Consider the following 20,369-nt stretch of genomic DNA (forward strand, 5'->3'; position numbering starts at 1 on the left):
TTTTGTAGTAAGTGTACTCATTTGGACCCCTAACCTCGTAAGTGTTTCTAAGTGTTTTTGCTTAGGTAAGACATCATGGCTATAGTTGACTGGAGCTGAGAATTTCCCTTCTCCCAAATCTCTAGTTCACAAATGTGCCAGGGCTGGCATAGTGGCAGAGCAGGTAAAGCCACTGCCTGCTACACTAGCATTCCATATGGATGTCGGTTCTAGTCCTGGTTGCTCCACCTCTGATCCAGCTCCCTGCAAATGGCCTTGGAAAAGTAGTGTTAGATGGCCCAAGTGTTTGGGCCCATGCCATCTACATGGGAGAACTGGATGAAGCTCCTGGCTTCAGAGTGGCCCAGTTATGGCCACTGTGGCCATTTGGAAAGTGAATCAGCTGATGGAGGTTTCTCTCTCTCTCTCTCTCTCTCTCTCTGTGTGTGTGCGCGTGTGTGTGTGTTTGTGTGTGTAACTCTGACTTTCAAACAGATACACCTTTAAAAAGTATGGTTATTGAAAAGCAAATATGCCAACAACAGCAGAATGCAGAGTCTTTTTAAATGTGCCTAAAACATTCATTGAGATAGGACATATCAAACCAAGTTATAATAAATTCTAAAACATTGAAATAAAATCACAGTATATATTCTGACAATAATTAGATAGAAATTAAGATGGAAATTTATAAAAATAATACAGCTAACATAACACTTTATGTTCAAATATTGAGTCTCCAACAACACCATGAGATTGGAAAATGCAGCAATATTCAATCTCATGAACCCGATTAATCTTTGAATTAATGGTCCTTGTCGGCACAATGAGACAAGGGTAAAAATTCAAAGAACATAAGAATGGGAAAGAGGAAGAAAGAAAGAAAGAAAGAAAGAAAGAAAGAAAGAAAGAAAGAAAGAAAGAAAGAGAAAGAGAGAAAGAAAGAGAGAAAGAGAGAAAGAGAGAGAGAAAGAGAGAAAGAGAGAGAGAAAGAGAGAAAGAGAGAGAGAGAAAGAGAGAGAGAAAGAGAGAGAGAAAGAGACAAAGAAAGAGAGAAAGAGAGAAAGAGAGAGAGAGAGAAAGAGAGAAAGAGAGAGAGAAAGAGAGAAAGAGAAAGAGAAAGAGAAAGAGAAAGAGAAAGAGAGAAAGAGAGAGAGAGAGGAAGGAAGGAAACAGAGAGGGAAACAGAGGGAGAAGAAAGAAAGACTAAAGAAAGAAAAACAAAGAAAACAATCTTTTTAAGTTTATTCTCACATGGCATGTTTGTGTACATAGAAAATATTAAAAAATCTACCATAAGACACTGTGATAAGGGATAAATGAATCTTAATAGGTAGCATTATATAAAACTAATTATACAGAAATCTCTTACATTTGTAATTCTTTTCAATTCTATATGTGTAGTTTATGCACTTTCCATTAACAGCTGAAAAGAAACTTTTAAAAAATATCACAGTAAAAAAATATATCGCAGTAGAATCACATTTAAATAAGGAAAATGAAATAACTAACAAAAATACACTAAATATGTAAGGAATATAGTAACAAAAATTTTAAGATCTTTAGACTGACAACTATAGCCTGTCACTGAGAAAAATCATGTGACATCTAAGTAACAGAGTTGTATGGTGTTTTGGATTAGATGGCTATCAGGTATTAAAATGTCAATTCTTTGAAAATATATCTGTAGGCCGGTGCCGTGGCTCACTAGGCTAATCCTCCACCTAGCAGCGCCGGCACACCGGGTTCTAGTCCCAGTCGGGGCGCCGTTTTCTGTCCCGGTTGCCCCTCTTCCAGGCCAGCTCTCTGCTGTGGCCAGGGAGTGCAGTGGAGGATGGCCCAAGTGCTAGGGCCCTGCACCCCATGGGAGACCAGGAGAAGCACCTGGCTCCTGCCTTCAGATCAGCATGGTGCGCCAGCCGCAGTGAGCCGGCCGTGGCGGCCATTGGAGGGTGACCCAATGGCAAAGACCTTTCTCTCTGTCTCTCTCTCACTGTCCACTCTGCCTGTCCACAAAAAAAAAAAAAAAAAAAAAAAAAAAAAAAAAAAAAAAGATAAAGGAAAGAAAATATATCTGTGTACTCAATGTAATTCCACTCAAAATTCTTTTGTGTAGAAGTGGAGAATTTTGTATTAAGATTTATTAGGAAGTGTGGAACAAGCTTAGGTAAAAAATAAAGTTGGAGTATTTAAACAATTTTACTAAAATATATAAAAGAAAATAATGTGAAACAATATGAAATTGACATACAGTAGGATTCCAAAAAGCCTAAGAAAGAGAGAGCATCCAAAACTAGATCCACATATTTGTGGGTAATTAATGTTTGACAAAGTAACCAAAGAAATTTATCAATAGAGAATACTTTTTAAATAAATAAGAACAAAAATACTTTATCTCTTATTTTATCACAAATGCAAAAAATCAATTCAAATGTATCAAAGACCTAGGCTTATAATTTATAAATTATGTTTCTGAATCTTGGCAATGTTGACATTTTTTGGTCAAAGAATGCATTCATTCTGTCACCATTGTTACAAATGACAGGGTCCACATTTTTTTTTTACCAAATCATCTCAACTTAAGAACCAATACTCAGTAGTAAGCTTGGAAAAACATCATCACATCCTCATAGGAAATATTTTTATGTATGTACACACAGAGTACAAAAAAAAAAAAAAACAAAGCACAAACTAAGAAAAATAATTGCCAAGTAATATGAAAAATATTTTCCTTATTGTATACTTGTGTTAATGATGTGTTTAGGTGCCAAGAACTCCTAATTTTAATAAAACATTAATTATCACTAGTTTATGATGCTAATATCCATATTTTCAAGCAGAAATGTATATGATATCTACCTATTAGATGAATATGGCAAAGTGTTAAAAAAATTTTCAAATCTTTTTTATTCTCTTTATATACAGAAGATCAGTTTAGCATACATTAAGTAAAGATTTCAACAGTTTGCTCCCACACAGAAACATAAAGTGAAAAATACTGTTTGAGTACTAGTTATAGCATTAAATCTCAATGTACAGCACACTAAGGACAGAGATCCTACATGAGGAGTAAGTGCACAGTGACTCCTGTTGTTGACTTAACAAATTGACACTCTTGTTTATGGCATCAGTAATCAGCCTAGGCTCTTGTCATGAGCTGCCAAGGCTATGGAAGCCCCCTGAGTTCACCAACTCTGATCATATTTAGACAAGGCCTTGTCAAAGTGGAAGTTCTCTCCTCCCTTCAGAGAAAGGTACCTCCTTCTTTGATGACCCACTCCCTCCACTGGGATCTCACTCGCAGAAATCTTTCATTTAGGTTTTTTTTTTTTTTTTTTTTTCCCCCAGAGTGTCTTGGCTTTCCATGCCTGAAATACTCTCATGGGCTTTTCAGCCGGATCCGCATGCCTTTAGGGCTGATTCTGAGGCCAGAGTGCTGTTTAGGACATCTGCCATTCTATGGGTCTGCTGTGTATCTCACTTCCCATGTTGGATCGTTCTTTCCCTTTTTTATTCTATCAGCTAGTATTTGCAGACATTATTCTTGTTTATGTGATCCCTTTGGTTCTTAGTCCTATCATTATGATCCATTGTGAACAGAAATTGATCACTGGGACGAGTGAGATGGCATTGGCACATGCCACCTTGATGGGATTGAATTGGAATTCCCTGGTATGTTTCTAACTCTACCGTTTGAGGTAAGTCAGCTTGAGCATGTCCCGAATTGCACATCTCTTCCCTCTCTTATTCTCACTCTTACATTTAACAGTGATCACTTTTCAGTTAAGTTTCAGCACTTAAGAAGAATTGTGTATTGATTACATTTCAAGTTCTTGTTTGAACTGGTCTCAGTATCTTACTGCTTCTTTCATTAATTAAAGAATTATATAAAATAAAAAAAAATTTCAAATCTTAAAAATTAAAAAAGAAAGAAAAAGATAAACATTTTCTATAAATTTATGTAACAAACAAACAGCTTGAATTCAAATATAAACAAGAATTCTTCAATGATAAAAAGAGATGTCACTGTTTGGACTTCCCTTCATTCATTCACTGGAAATTTACAAAAAACAAAAGAGGCAAAAAGTGAAATTTCTCTTTTTTTTTTAAAGAGCAAAGAAAAGTCTTACATTTTCTTGGTAACATTCCTGGAATTTCCATTGTGACACACAGTGGATCAGGAATTTTATCTTCAATCCTAGTTAGGGAAGAACATTGGCAATGAAGCTTGCATATGTACCCAGTGGCAACTACCTTGTTATATATCCTTGCTTGTCAGAGATTCCCAGACCCTCCAGTAAGCATGGTGCTACCTTTGGCAAGAACTTCATGGGTCTGTTGGGCTGAATATGGAGCATCTAGCCATTAGGCTATGCATTGATAGTTCTTTTCCTCCTACAAAGATATCACTCAATTTCCATGTGGCATTTTAATTTCTGAGATCATATTTTTATAAAGAAATAAATATGTCTTACTAACATTTGTATCACCAGCACTTGGTCTAGTATTCACAACATAGTAGTACTCAATAATTTTCATGATTCATTTGGGGTGTCAACTTGACTGAATTAAGAGATGGATGCCTGGAGAATTGATAAATCATTACTTCTATGTATCTGTGAGGATGTTTCTATGAAGGATTGACATATGGGTTATCAAACAGAGAAGAGAAGACCCACCCTGAATGAGAACAGGGACCACTCAATGGGCTAGGGACCCAGATGGAGCAAAGAAGAAGGGAGAAACTCTCTCTCTCTCTCTTCTCTCTCATCTTTCTTGCTGGGTGAACATGTTTACTGCTGCTGCTTCATTAAATACCATAGTCTTCAGCCTTTGGACTCTGAGCCTTGTACCAGCTGTCCTCAGAGGGGGATTCTCATAGGTTGGACCTCTGACTGGAACTGTCTAATCAGCTGCTCTCCTGAGTCCAATTTCTTGGACTCAGCTGCTACTGGATGGTACAGCTACTAACTTTCCTTCCTCTAAAGCTTACAGAGAGGCATTGGGGAACTTTTTTGCATCTGAGATTGCCAATCTAACAAACCTCCTCTTACGTAAGTATATGTTCTCTTGGCTCTGCTTCTCTGGAGAAGGCTTATGAATGCCATATGTATCAAGTGAGTAAAATACGCTCTTCTAAAACTTGCTTTCCTGGATAGGTTCTGAATCTCATACTTCATCTTGATTTTCTATAGGTGTAAACCTAGAATTATAAATAGTCAAGTGGGGCATTTCCTTTTCCATTAAAATCATGATGATATGGAGGTCTGATGAGGGTAATTTATTGGATCAGTGTCATATATCTCATTATCTACTTTATGTTTTTTACTTTATCTGCTTTTTTTCATACCTCTTCTTCAATATCTTTTCAAGTATAGGATTTTCAGAACTCTCCTCCCTTTCTCTGACATAATGTACCAGATGTTCCCTGTTGCTGTGGATTTGTTCTGAGAGGAGGAGCACGGTGGGGATGAGTGGTGCAGAGTCACCACACAGCTCCTGGGAGTTGGATGAAAGCAGGCCGGAGGTGAGCAGCCCGCAGCCTCCTTTATTTCAGTTGGTACAGCAGCTTATATAGCAGAGGCAGCCAATCCAGTCAAGGGGCGGTGTATGCGCTAACTAATCACAGTCCATTGCCAGGCAGGCTCCATTTCCTGGTGGTTTCCCAGGGGGTTTCCAAAGCCATTCCTGAGTAAGTGATGCTAGCTTGCCAGTGGCCATCTTGGCATGGCCTTCTCATTCCACCACAGTTCCCCAGGGAGAAAAGCATGAGGCAGCATGAATTATGGGCAGTCTTGAATCTGTGAAAGGACACGAAGACAGCTGAGGAGATACCACTACTCAACAGTCATCTGCAGTGCATGCTCTCAGTCTTTATCAGTCTCATTGCTTTACTGCGAGAATTTATTTTTCTCCAAACTGGCTGTGAATGTGAGTTAGAACCTAAAATCTCACCAAGGGCCACCTTAATGCCAATCTACTGCAGCAGGTTTCTCAGAGATTCAGATATTTATTTCACATTGGATAATGAATTTAGTGCTCAATTTACATAGTTTTTTTGCTATAACCTACTGTGCCCTGTCAATCATAAGCTTAACCCTCTATAGTCCTAGGATATCACTGTGTCTACTTGGACCCTCCTTAACATGTGTCTGACAACTTGATTGACATTCAGGAAAGAATGGTAGTAGACAGGAAGTATGAATGAGTAAGAGTTAGAATTTGGGGTCACATTCACCGCATTCTTGCCTATGGCATTTGGGATGATTAATTAAAATATCTCTGTTTTAAGTTTATTAAGTGATATATGAAAATGTAAATGTGAATGCAATGATATGAATGTTAATGTTGCTTAAATTATAAAAGAGTGTACAGGTGGTGGCTTTCAAGACCTTATCAAGGAAAAGAAGTGGCATTTTCAACTTGGTTTTCACCTAAAACACAGAAAAGACAAAATGGAAAAAAGAAAACAAAACACCTGAAAAATATCATGGCATTCAGGAGTGTTAGGAGATCATGCAGATAGATCTTCAAGAAGCAGTAAGTAAAAAGCTGCTGTGATTCTTCTTGAACACATTCCTTGAGGGGCAAAGTGGGTTGACACTGAGGACAAGAATTTCTGATACTGAGAACTCCTGTAGAGAGATTTGCGGAAGCATTTTCATTCCTGCTACTGCCATTGGAGAGGGAAGTGGTAGATAGTTTCTAAGTGAGAGAGTTTCTAAGGAGAGATTGTTTGGGGAGCTTGATATACTGGTACCTCTGTCCCTCAGGCTCAAGGAACAAAGGAGACTTACGACAGACTCAGTTCAGAGGAAGGTAAGGGTTGACAAGCACATAAAATGCTCCGATACATAAAGAGTGAGTTGAAATGGTGCTCCCACGGATCAATGAGTAGAGTCATGTTTTTGATCAACCTAGGTATGTGAGTGTGTGTGTCTGGGTGGGAGGATCCAACAGACTCCCAATCAGGATTGAAACCTATTCTAGTTGAAACAACAACCATGGCCTGAATGGAGAATTTTAGGCAATCAACAGTCTATGTACCATTTAAGATGAAAAATATCCAGCAGTAAAGTCCCCAGGGATGTCATAAAAATGGTGCATTGCAAAAGTTATTATCTTTGAACACTTCTCAAGTTCAGAGAAGGTTTTATTTAACTATCCCTTGTGGGCATTGGAGTCTGATTCCAGCACCAATAAAGTGAGATTTGTCTCACTTGGTTGCGTCTTTCACCACTCTCAATTCTTAACCTGCATATGATCCAATTAAAAGCCTCTCTCCTTATGTAAGCTTTTTTTTTTTTTTTTTTTTTTTCCAGATGGCAGAGACTGGAAAAGGAAAGACTCAAGGGCTACATGAGAATTTCGCAGGCATGGAAAGCCAAGACACTCTAGCAAAAAAAAAAAAAAAAAAAAAAAAAAAAATGACCTAAATGACAGATCTCTGTGAGTGAGAATCCAGAGGAAAGAACGGGCCATCAAAGAAGGAGGTACCTTTCTCTGAAGGGAGGAGAGAACTTCCACTTTGACTATGGCATTGTCTAAATAAGATTGGAGTTGGTGAACTCAAGAGGCTTCCATGGCCTTGGCAGCTTATGACAAGAGCCTCGGGTGGTTACTGATGACATAAATAAGAGTGTCAATTGTTAAATCAACAACAGGAGTCACTGTGCACCTACTCCCCATGTAGGATCTCTGTCCTAAATGTGTTGCACTATGTGAATTAACGAGCAAAATAGTATTCAAACAGTACTTTACACTTTGTGTTTCTGTGTGGGTGCAATCTGTTGAAATCTTTACTTAGTATATATTAAGTTGATCTTCTTTATATAAAGATAATTGAAAATGAATCTTTTTTATTTTGACAGGCAGAGTGGACAGTAAGAGAGAGAGAGAGACAGAGAGAAAGGTTTTCCTTTGCCGTTGGTTCACCCTCCAATGGCCACCATGGCCGGTGCTCTGGGGCCAGCGCACCATGCTGTTCTGAAGGCAGGAGCCAGGTGCTTCTCCTGGTCTCCCATGCGGGTGCAGGGCCCAAGGACCTGGGCCATCCTCCACTGCACTCCCGGACCACAGCAGAGAGCTTGCCTGGAAGAGGGGCAACCGGGACAGAATCCAGCGCCCAACCGGGACTAGAACCCGGTGTGCTGGTGCTGCTATGTGGAGGATTAGCCTAGTGAGCCACGGCGCCGGCTGGAAATAAATCTTAATGAAGAATGGGATGGGAGAGAGAGTGGGAGATGGGATGGTTGTGGGGTGAGAGGGAGGTTATTGGGGGGAAAAGCCACTATAGTTCAAAAGTTGCACTTTGGAAATTTATATTTATTAAATAAAAGTTGAAAAAAAAAGACTCAAGGGCTATATATGACATTTGGAATTTCATGCAACCCAGGAGTTCACACACAACTCACAGTACTGAGATTGTCCTTATGATAAGAAATATTACCATTAGATAAAAGGAATAAAGTTCTGGTGTTCTACAGTAAAGTAGGGTGAATACAGTTAACAATGATATATTATTGCACATGGCTAGAAAAGAGAATTTTTAGTATGCTTACCATCACAAAATAATAGAAATTTAAGGTGAAATATGTGGTAATTAGCTAATATATATATATGAATCAAAAATTGCACCACATCTCATAACATATATAACTATTATGTATCTATCAATGTAAATTTTATAAAAGCCATTTTTATCTTAAAGTGACCTTTGAATGCATTCAAAACACCTTGTTTTTTTTTTTTTTTCAATTAGAACTGGAGAAAGAAGCACACAGAGTTGGTCGTTGTGGACAGTTGAGAAAGAATAAATTGCTTTATGATTTTACCCTAGAATCTCCTTTTTCCAATTGAACAGAAATTTTTTGGTTATAATTATCTATATCATCAAAATCATTATATTCATCATAATTATCATTTTAGATTCTTAGGGAATTAAACTAGATTGTTCATCTGTTTTTTTCACCTTTGTTACGAAGGATTTGGTATTGACTGAGAGTGGATCTTACAAGGACTTGAGAATCTGGAAAAAAATACAGAATTGGCTTTTGATAAAGTCAACCTCCAAAGGAGCTAATGTGGAGTTGTAGATGAAGATGCACAGTGTTTTATTAATTACCCAATTACCCATTGGTATGTTCAATTATGGTGTATTTTTTGAACAACTATGGTGGATCAGATGCTATGCTGGAATCTTGAACTGCAAATTAAGTGTAACAACACATTTAAGGAGCTCATAGTCCAGAAAGAGGGAGAAAAACTTGCACGGTTGTAATAAAATATGATGACCACTCCGATAAGGCTCTACCTATGGTGGGATCTACAGGTGTGAAACATAGTTGTGTATATAACACTGTGATATTGCCAGAGAAGGATGGGATATGAGGAAAAGGGTTGGAGTTTTTCAGGCAAAAGCAATAAGGTACAACAAGGTTCAGAGGTCTGAGAATATGCAGCACATCTATTGGTTAAGAGCAAAGTTCTTGCAACTAGAAGCGGATTTAAATGATGCTATCTGTGTGAAATTGAGCAAATTACCTAAGTACTGTGTAAAGTGGAGAAGAAGATAGGAACTAAAATGTGGCTGAAGGTTTGATCTTGAGGAGTGTTGTATGCTGTGTGATTCTTCAGGTTAGGAACTGTGTCAGGGAATCACACAATCCGTCTGTGATAAATGGATGGTAGATGAGATTTAGCACGACATTTACAGGAAAGGGTTTGACAGTCTCTGGCATATTCAGATATTGACAATAGGGATCAGAGGATTAAGGAGTAGGTATGAGAGAAAGCAGTCAAGCATGACTTAAGTATCTAGATAAATGAAAGGAAATCGGGAACAATGGAATTGGAAGGAAGAGTTGATATTAGACGAGCATTATGTAAGGTAATGGGAAAAATGTCTTGATATCTTGAATGAAGGACACAATAAAGGCATAGACTTGAGGGACTGGAGTCAGAAGTAAGATTTAGGCAGACAAGATTTTTTTAAAGCAACGTGTAATTGGCACTCCACATGAAACAGACTGGGCAATACTCTCAATGAGAGCATTTACAGTGTGAAGGCAAGATGATCCAGAATTAAATAAATACTTCTGGATTTGCAGCACATTCCATTCCATTTATCATGTGTTTATGCTCGCCAACTTTTAGTAAAAAATAATATGGGATACAGTCGCTGATTTTTTTCATTGTATGTCATTATGGAAACACAAAATGAACAAAGATTTAATAATTATTTACTATTACTTGTTTTTAGAAATGTACTGTGAATTCAGTTTTGAGGGGGAAATGCTGCATTTTTATTACCATAATTATCCTGATTTTTAGATTTTTTAAAAATAAATAGGCTTTAAATATTGGGCGATTTTACAGAAAACAATACAAAAACCTCATGTATTCTATGGTCTCTTACAAGAAACAAAAACTAGTACTTTAATAGCATGCCAAGGAAAAACAAGATGTCTTTTAAGGATATTACAATATAATTAAAATTAATATATGCTAGAAAAATGTGAGATTTTTAAAAATCACCACGTGGAAAACATTTTAATAATAGCTCAATTGTCAAAATTATCAACTGATATTAAGCTTCATGGGTAAATGTTCGATGAGCAAAAATGATGTTTACCCAGTTTAGGAACAACCAACAACAAATTACTGAAGTTTCAAAGAATAAAGTAACTTCAATGAAGAAAACTGGCAGACATAACCTAAATCAACTGCTAAACCTACCAGTTTTGGGACAGCTGTGAACACCCACCGCCTGGTAAGATCTGACAAAGAAAACTCAGCATCGTTTTTGTTATATCACTGAGATCATTGGAAAAAGACAGTGAGAATGTGTTTGCTGGTTTATGTGTCTGTTAACTTTTTTGCTGGCCTCTCTGTTGCAGTTATGCAAGAGTAGGTTGTTTGATAGAGTTACACCACAAAGTGTGCAGGGGTCACGAGGCATCAAATCATCCTGAGGAGTCCCAGCAGAAGTTTTCTGAAAGCTTGAAATCATTCCCAAATAGAAAGAAAATTAATTATTGCAATTAATATAAAACATTGACCACCTTAAGTGCAATAATAAACCTTTAAAAGTTAAATAATAAACCCTTAAAAATGAGAAAGCCAGACACAGGCTAGGAGGAGACAATGTTTCAATGCTTGCTTGTCTATCTGGAAAAAAACTGATATATTTGATTGATGAAGAATTCTTACATTCTTAAAAATCACACAACAAAACTAGATGTTTATGCCAAAGATGCGAACAAGAAAGTCTTAAAATAAGGTATGTGAGAGGCCAATAAGCTCATAAAAAGGAGCTCCATCATAAGATGCCTGTGTGAGGAAAACGTGCTACATATACATATTGGAATACAATTCAATAAAACCCTGTCATTTACAACAAAATGGATGGAACTAGAAAACATCATGTGGGGTGAAATAAGACACAGAAAGACAAATACCACATATTCTCCTTCACATGTGTGAACTGAAAAACAAAAACAAAGGAAAAAACAATCCTCAATCTGAATACGGAACTTTGATTACTAGAGATCTAGAAGGTTGGACAGTTAAAAGGAGTGTGGAACAAAAAAAATAATAGGAGAACCTGGGTGTGGTTAGTTAATTGTGACAAATATACTGATATGAGGCATTAGTATTAGGGGGGCAAAGTGTGGTTTATTGATTGTAGCAAATATATTACACTAATATAAATGTTAATAATAGGGAAATGAGTGTGGGTATATGATAACTCCTTGTGCTAATTCATAGTCTCTGTTTTATAAATTAAAAACTATGAAATAGAAAAAAATTTTAAATGAAGTGCACCACATCACTAGTAGCATCACCAGGAATAAAATTGAAACCCACAATGGGATATTACTTCACCTCATAAGAAAGGCTAAAATTAGATATATGACTACACAAAGTGTTGGCAGGACAAAGATAAACTGTAAATATCATAACTGATAATAAGTGAATAGTTTAAATGTTATCAAACTTTTGGTAGTGAGTTATTTTCTTTTTATTTTAATGTAAATCTAAAATCATATCTATAATATACCCAACTTGTACACTCTAATTATATATCTAGGGCATAAAAACATGTGTTAAGATAGGCACAGAATGTTTATAACAGTTTTATTTATATAACACAAAGTTTTTACTAACCTGAGTGTTTATCAATCACCAAATAAATTTTGGTACATTCATATAATAGATTCTATTTAGCATGAAAAACTATATAAATACTAATATCTGTGACAACAAAGATGAATTAAAAAATAATATGGAGAAGTCAAGCATAAAAATACATACTGTAGGTTGTATTCCTATAGATTACAAGAATATTCAAAGTGAAACTAATTTAAGGATAGAGCACAGGCCCAGCTGACAGCTGCTTTACATGACCCAACAAGGCCAGTCTACCCCAAAAATAGCATCTGTTTTCAGTGTAGAAAGCCAGGACATTGGGTAAACAGCTGTCATGACAAAAGATGACTTCTGAAGAGCCCTGACAGCTCTACCAAAAGCTGAGTCACTCAAAAAAGAACTGCTGTGGGGTCAGAACTGTAGGGCCTGTTGGCCCTAAACTGAATATTCCCTTGACTCCACTCAGCTTCCAAAGTAATCATTGCTATTCGGAAGATGGCCTAGGGTTAGTGATGTTGCAGATTCAATGTGAAATTCTCTTTAGAAATAGCTTATATTCTGTGCTAACCTCCTATTCCAACCAGCTCTCCTCCCAGCCAGGTAATGGGAGTCAGTATGGTGCCTTCCCTAAGGAAGTTCACACCTCCCTTTGCAGTGTCTCTTCCAGTATCCCATGTGAAAAGATAGATAGGCCTGGGCCTCATACAGACCCGCTCAAACCTTAAAGCCTACCCAAATGTTATTAAGCCTAAAGCCCCTCCTGTCAATGCATATTTGCCTGTAAGTGGGTGAGCAAACAGGCATAAAGTAACAGCTACCCAAGACAGCACTGCCAAACAAGGATTTATAGGTAGCTCCCACCTATTTGGACAGTATCTTTGCAGGGAATACAAAGGAACACTCTCTTGAGGAGATATACAGATGATTTAAAATTTAAATGATTTGCTAATGTGTACCCCCAACTCAGACTCCAAATTTGGGCATTTGACTAGCATCCTTAAGTTTCTAATAAAATGTGAATACCAGGTGTTTAATGAAGAAACACAAGCGCTTTGTCAGGAAGTAAACTATTTAGGGTTCATCTTCACCTCTGGCCAACAGAGACGGATCCCAGAGTAGATGCAGGACACATGGCAGAATTCCACTTAAAGACAGCTCTGGCATTTCTGAGTCGAACAGGATGTGGATCCTTAGCTACAGCAAACTAACTAAGCCCCAGGATCAGGCTCTGCCTCAGACTCTCAAGAGGAAGCCAGAACAGGGCCCCTCCCTTGGAAAATCACAAAACACCGACCTTTCCCAGTTAAAGGCTCTCAAGACTCAGTCCCTTGCACAATTCTTCAAAGCAAGAAGGTCTTGGATATTCTAACCGCTGCCCAAGGGGACATCTGTGATATGTTCCATGCATGTTGTGGTTTGGTCAACCAAAATAGAGAGGTACAAAACCATAGTTCACCATTTATTGAATGAGGTCAGACAACACCAGGAAAACTGAACGGGGTTGGAATTTCTGTCCTAGCTTTGGATCGTGGAAATCCTGCTGTTGTCCCTCCTAGGCCCTTTAGCTTCCATAATTTTGTCTCTGACGGAATAAAAACCTTCCAGCTCCAACTAAGGAAAGGATGAGTTTTCAGCCTATCTTTTTTTTTTATTTTGACAGGCAGAGTGGACAGTGGGAGAGAAAGAGACAGAGAGAAAGGTCTTCCTTTGCCGTTGGTTCACCCTCCAATGGCCGCTGCAGCCGGCGCACCGCGCTGATCCGATGGCAGGAGCCAGGAGCCAGGTGCTTTTCCTGGTCTCCCATGGGTGCAGGGCCCAAGCACCTGGGCCATCCTCCACTGCACTCCCTGGCCACAGCATAGAGCTGGCCTGGAAGAGGGGCAACCGGGACAGAATCTGGCGCCCCAACCGGGACTAGAACCCAGTGTGCCGGCGCTGCTAGGTGGAGGATTAGCCTAGTGAGCTGCGGCGCTGGCCCAGCCTATCATTTTGGATGATGTGACCAGCGCTCTGGACTGTGCATGACAATCTTTTCCCAGGCTACTTGTGAACACCATAGGACACCCACCAAGAGAAGAATAACTATAAGCAGTTTTAAACAAAAATGTCAGCTCATGGAAAATACAAAAAATGGACCTTCATCCATGTTACCCCCTTAAAATTATGGCTAACTTCTCTTGAAGGGAAATGTTAGAAAGCTAGGTATACATTAGCCTGTTGGTATATGAGGAGCCAAAGCTAATTGGATTTTTTTAGAGAAAATAGGAATTATTGTGTATGTGCACAGGAGAAGAATGTAGAAGCAAGCCTTTGGAGCAGAGAAGCACTAAAGTCTTGCTCCTGCTCAATAACTTTGTTGAGTGGGCCTTTTGTGTGGTTGAATTAGGGAAGAAATGTAGTAGCAAACCATCATTTACATAGCAGAAGTCTTGTCACTGTTCAATGACCTGGTTATGTGTGTCTCAACTTTCTTTGGTGGTGGTGGTGGATCCCAACCTTTTTTGCATGGGGTGAGGGGACGCCTCAGCAGAGTCTTCCCCAACCTACCTCCAAGGTCCACTATGAAGTTATGGGGGGAATTTTAGGAACTCCACAATCAGCAATTCCTGACCAAGCAGTATTCCAGAAAGGGTGTAGGGGAAAGGAGAAATGGACTATGCACACCTACATCCATAAAATCTTCAGTGTGAACGCAGACTATACTCTCAATTGTTTCCTGAATTGCTTCCAAAACTAAAGGAATTTCAAATGTTCTCACCATAAAGAAATGATAAGTGAGAAAATACATACACTTAACCTGATTTGGACATTACACTACATATACATATATTAAAACATCCTGTGATACCCTAAAATATATACAATTATTTTGTGTTAAAATTTGATTAGTGGGCACACAGGTGGCCAAGATGGTCGTGTAGCAACAGGATGTTCCAAGTCACACGGGGCAAAATAGATAGTTAATAAGGAAAGGGGATACAAGCTGGTGACAGAGCCATGAGAATTTCTCACAAAGAAGCCCAAGAGTCCAGCAGAAACTGGGCAGATCCATGCTGAAGGAGCAAAAATGAAAGGGAAGTGTGGGGGGGGCACAGTGGAGTCATGGTGGAGAAGCTGAATGGGGAGACTGATGCCACCACCACCCTGCAGACCAAGTGAGAAGCCAGGTCGCGAGTCCACAGGGCAGCAGAGTAGAGGGTGGGGAGCCTGGCAAACTGCGTTTTAAGTTCCAAGTGGGAAGAATAGGGGAACAAACGGAGAGGTGGGGCAAACCCCTGTCCATCTATGTCTGCCCCTCCTCCCACCCAGACATGCAGCTGGCTGGGAGAAGCCATGTTGTTTGTTTACATCTTAGAATATAAGCAGGGGGCTACAACATTTGCCTCCCAAGCACACGCCCATCAATTGTGGGTGCCACTTCACAACCCCCCAACTGGGAACAAGGGTCACACCATTTCAGAGTAATTCCCCCAACCACCACCACTATCCAAAATGTACAACAAGGAGAAGTCTTCAATATCAAAATCTCAAGATTGTTTCACACACCAGTGAGAAGCAAGCCCCGCTTCAGTAGGCAGAGCTTAGTGCACCAGACCTCTCCTACTTGCCCCCATCATGATCCAAAAGTGAGCAGGACTCCCAGAGGCAGGGCTGCTTGCTTCCACTTGCAACTCACAGACACATAGCAGCTCACAGGCATATTACAGGGCAGTTATAATCAAAGCAACCTGGCACTGGTACAAAACAGATGGATAGACCAATGGAACAGAATAGAAATGCCAGAAATCAATCCAAGCATCTGCAACCAACTTATATTTGAGCAAGGAACTAAAATCATTCCCTGGAGCAAGGACAGTTTCTTCAACAAGTGCTACTGAGAAAACTGGATTTCCACGTGCAGAAGTATGAAGCAGGACCTCTACCTTACACCTTACACAAAACTCCCTTGTCCTGACTGTTGATGTATGATTTAATACTTTATCCCTTTTAGTATTTTTGTTCTAGTTAATGCTATTGGTTGAACTCTGTAATTAACACACATTTATTCTTAGGTGTTGAAATTTAACTGAAAAGTGACCCCTGTTAAATAAAAGAGTGGGAATAAGAGAGGGAGGAGATGTACAATTTGGGACATGCTCAATTGGACTTGCCCAAATGGTGGAGTTAGAAATGTGCCAGGGGATTCCAATACAATCCCATCAAGATTGCATGTACCAATGCCATCTCACTAGTCCAAGTGATCAACTTCAGTTCACAATTGATCATAATGCTAGGTCTAAGAGTCAAAGGGATCACACAAACAAGACTAGTGTCTGCGAATACTAACTGATAGGAAAAAGGAAGAGAACGATCCAACATGAGAAGTGGGATACACAGCAGACTCATAGAATGGCAGATGTCCTAAACAGCACTCGCCTCAGAATCAACCCTTAAGGCATGTGGATCTGGCTGAAGAGCCCATGAGAGTATTTTAGGCATGGAAAGCCAAGACACTCTGGAAAAAAAAAAAAAAAAAAACACCTAAATGAAAGATCTCTGCGAGTGAGATCCCAGTAGAAAGAATGGGCCATCAAAGAAGGGGGAAGAACCTTAGTAAAAGGATACCACTCTTTCCCCCTTCTACTCCAACTCCCCTCCCACCTCATACTCCCTCTCCCACACATTCTTCATAATTAATATTATACACAGAAGACCAACTCTATACTAAGTATAGATTTCAACAGTTTGCAACCACACACACACACAAAGTATAAAGTACTATTTGAGAACAAGTTTTACAGTTAATTCTCATAGAATAACTCATTAAGGACAGAGGTCCTTAAATGCACAGTGACTCCTGTTGATGATTTAACAATTAACATTCTAATGTATGATATCAGTGATCACTGGGGGCTCTTGACAAGAGTTGCCAAGGCTATGGAAGCCTTTTGGGTCCACAAACTCCGTCAGTATTTAGACAGGGCCATAAGCAAAGTGGAAGTTCTCTCAATTCAGAGAAAAGTACATCCTTTATTTACTGATTTCATTTCCCTTGGGTAAATTCCAAGGAGTGGGATGGTAGGACTATATTCAGATTTCTGAGGTATTTCCAAACTGTCTTCCATAGTGGTTTTACCAGTTTACATTCCCACGAACAGTGAATTAGACTACCTTCTTCTCCACATCCTTGCCAGCATTTGCTGTTTGTTGATTTCTGTGTGTAAGTCATTCTAACTGCGGTGAGGTGACACCTCATTGTGGTTTTGATTTGCATTTCCCTGACAGCATTTTTTCATATGTCTGTTTGCCATTTGGATTTCCTCTTTTGAGATATGTCTGTTTAAGTCCTTTACCCATTTCTTGACAGGGTTGTTTGTTTTGTTGTTGTTGAGTTTTTTGATCACTTTATATATTCTGCTTATTAATCCTTTATCAGCTGCATGCTTTACAAATAATTTTTCCCAATCTGTCCATTGCCTCTTTACTTTCCTGACTTTCTTTTGCTAATTTCATTTGTTAATTTTGGCTTTTATGTCTCTGGGGTCTTTTCCAGTAACTCATTTTTTTTTTTTTTTTGACATGTAGAGTTAGACAGTGAGAGAGAGAGACAGAGAGAAAAGTCTTCCTTCCGTTGGTTCACTCCCCAAATAGCCACAATGGCTGGAGCTGCACCCATCCAAAGCCAGGAGCCAGGAGCCAGGAGCCAGGCATTTTCTCCCGGTCTTCCACATAGGTTCAGGGGTCCAAGCACTTGGGCCATCTTCTTCTGCTTTCCCAGGCCATAGCAGAGAGCTGGATTGGAAGAGGAGCAGCCAGGACTAGAACCGGTGCCCATAAGGGATGCTGGTGCCACAGGTGGAGGATTAAACTACTGCGCTATGGTGCCGGCCCATATACTAATGATTCTTAAACCTCCACATTGTGAAACTATTTGGGAGCCAAGAGTTACTACATTTGTAATAAAATTTTCTGTTTTCAAAATAAATTTCACTTTTTATATAAACACTATCAGATATTAACAAGGAAATAAGTTTTCTAAAATCTTAGTATGACTTTCTGCTTCTCATTCTGATACTTAAATAATTACTTGTGTAAATATAAGAATTACCCTCCTGTATTTTTGTCATGGGAAAATATAAAGTTTACAATCCCCATACAGTTCTCCACTGTTTCAAAGACTATTCAGATATTCTGGCATATCTAAATAAATACAATTAAGTCATTCATAAATCAAAAAAACCTGAGATTATTAGTGAATTTTAGACTACAAATTAGTAGCTTTTAAACTGTGTCTATCTCATTCACGAAAATAGGAAAGGAAAACTCTCATTCATATTGGTTCAATCCTGATAATGCTCAATTCATTATCAACAAAAAGTGAGGTGGCCATAGTCAAAATATTCTTAGTTTAATTGTATTTAACTTTAATAAACCACATCTCTGCGATTAACTCAATAACACTGAGGCTTCCTTTGATCAATCTTCCAGAGAAATATATCTTAATCAATGATAAATCTGGTTTCTAGGCTAGCTCCCTAATTACTACAACTAACTTGGCCTTCTATTTCTTCTTTTTGAATTCCACTGCATTTAGAAAAGAGATCATATTTTCTGATGTGATAAAGTTAAACTTGCCAATACTTTTCCAGCTAGAATTTTTACAAAGAGCTGATCTAATCATTATTTGGCAAGAATATGGTAATGTTACATTAGATAGTTAAGATGAAATAGTCATGCTGTTGAATTAGAGAAACTTAAATTAGTTAGAATAAAATTTACTTCGGCTTTTTATTGTCCTTATTCTTCTACCTCTAAAATACATGTTTTGCAAGGGTGGTCACGTAGCTTACATTAATATTTCTCTCAGTGTAGAAAAGAAATTTCATTTTCCAGGACTTTTGAAGCAGATAATTCATATGCTTATTGCATAAATTGTCAAGGTATGCAATGAAAACCATCTATCTATTCTAGCATGCAAGATTTCAAATGCAACAGTTGCTCACTAGTAAACTACTGCACTGATAAACTCCTGATATTGATATAACCCAAGAGATTCTCAGGATGATTTCTGCACTGTCACTGACAAATTTATTATTGTAAGCATGGATTAAATACTCAGTATACATAGGTACCTATTATGTGTTATGTGGCCAACACACATGCTTAAGAAAATATATCTACCTGTTAAGAGTTACATAACAGGTAAGAAGATGAAGTTGAGAACACATAAACCAAATAACCATATGAAATTGCATAAAGTGCACAGAACAATGACTTCAAAATGTATTATGTAACATTGCTGTTCATTCATTGCTCTTACTAGCGGCTGGGGAGAATAAAGAGGAAGGAATGCAGTGAAAAAATTGGTAAAAGGATACAATTAACAGTAGGTAGAAGAAATAAGTTCTGTGGTTCTATTGCATAGTAGGGTCATTACATGAAATGATGTATTTCTAAAATATTATGGGAGTCAAGAGGGAATAGTTGAAGAGTTAAACTCAGGAAAATCTGTGAAAGCAATCACCATCTCATGAACTAGTACCTGAGTGTATGTGCCAAGAAAGGCTAGGTTTGGACTTGCATATTGCTTATCTATAGGATTCATCTGAGAGCTAAAAAGGAAGGTCTGAGGATTAGTACCTCTAGAAAAAAATCAAATATAGGAGCCTGACCAAGTTTCAAATGAGTCAGCAATATGAGAAAACTAGGAAGGCAAGAGTTGGCTTAAGGGAATGAGAAAGAAACTTGAGGAATCCATGAGGACAACATGCTGAGTGGTCATTGAGATGAAGGAACTGGAGAAAACCCTTGTAAATAGTTAAGAAATTGCAGATAAAAATCCATCTGGAACTTTACCACTGACTTAAAAGAGCTACTAAAAGCCAAGAGACAGGCAACATTTGGGAGGCTGATGGGGAAAGTGAGAAAGAATTATTAGAGAACCTTATTTCAGCACAAGACATTATTTGATTTGGAGAATAAAGCAATTAGAAAACATGGACATGATATTTGTGGAGCTTACAGTGCAAAAGAAAAGAAAAAGGTAACGAATCACTAACATGCCATGTTATTATATTAGATTTGTGCTGTTACCAGGGAGAAGGGCATACCATCAGGCAAGCATACAAGGTTGTTTTAACAGGGATCAATTTTCAGTTGGATTTAAATACCTAAGAATAATTCTGTGTTAATTAAAGAGTTCAACCAATGGTATTAAGAAGAAAAAGAAAATACTAAAAAGAATAAAATATTAAGCCTGT

General features: G+C 38.4%; 1 pseudogene; it reads right to left on the reverse strand.

The window, feature by feature from the left end:
- Nucleotides 1–20,369, reverse strand: part of LOC100358768 (NF-kappa-B-activating protein pseudogene) — a 67,211-nt pseudogene that overhangs the window by 38,344 nt on the left and 8,498 nt on the right.

The sequence above is a fragment of the Oryctolagus cuniculus genome, chromosome 6 (assembly GCF_964237555.1).
Source record: "Oryctolagus cuniculus chromosome 6, mOryCun1.1, whole genome shotgun sequence".
Lineage (NCBI taxonomy): Eukaryota > Metazoa > Chordata > Mammalia > Lagomorpha > Leporidae > Oryctolagus > Oryctolagus cuniculus.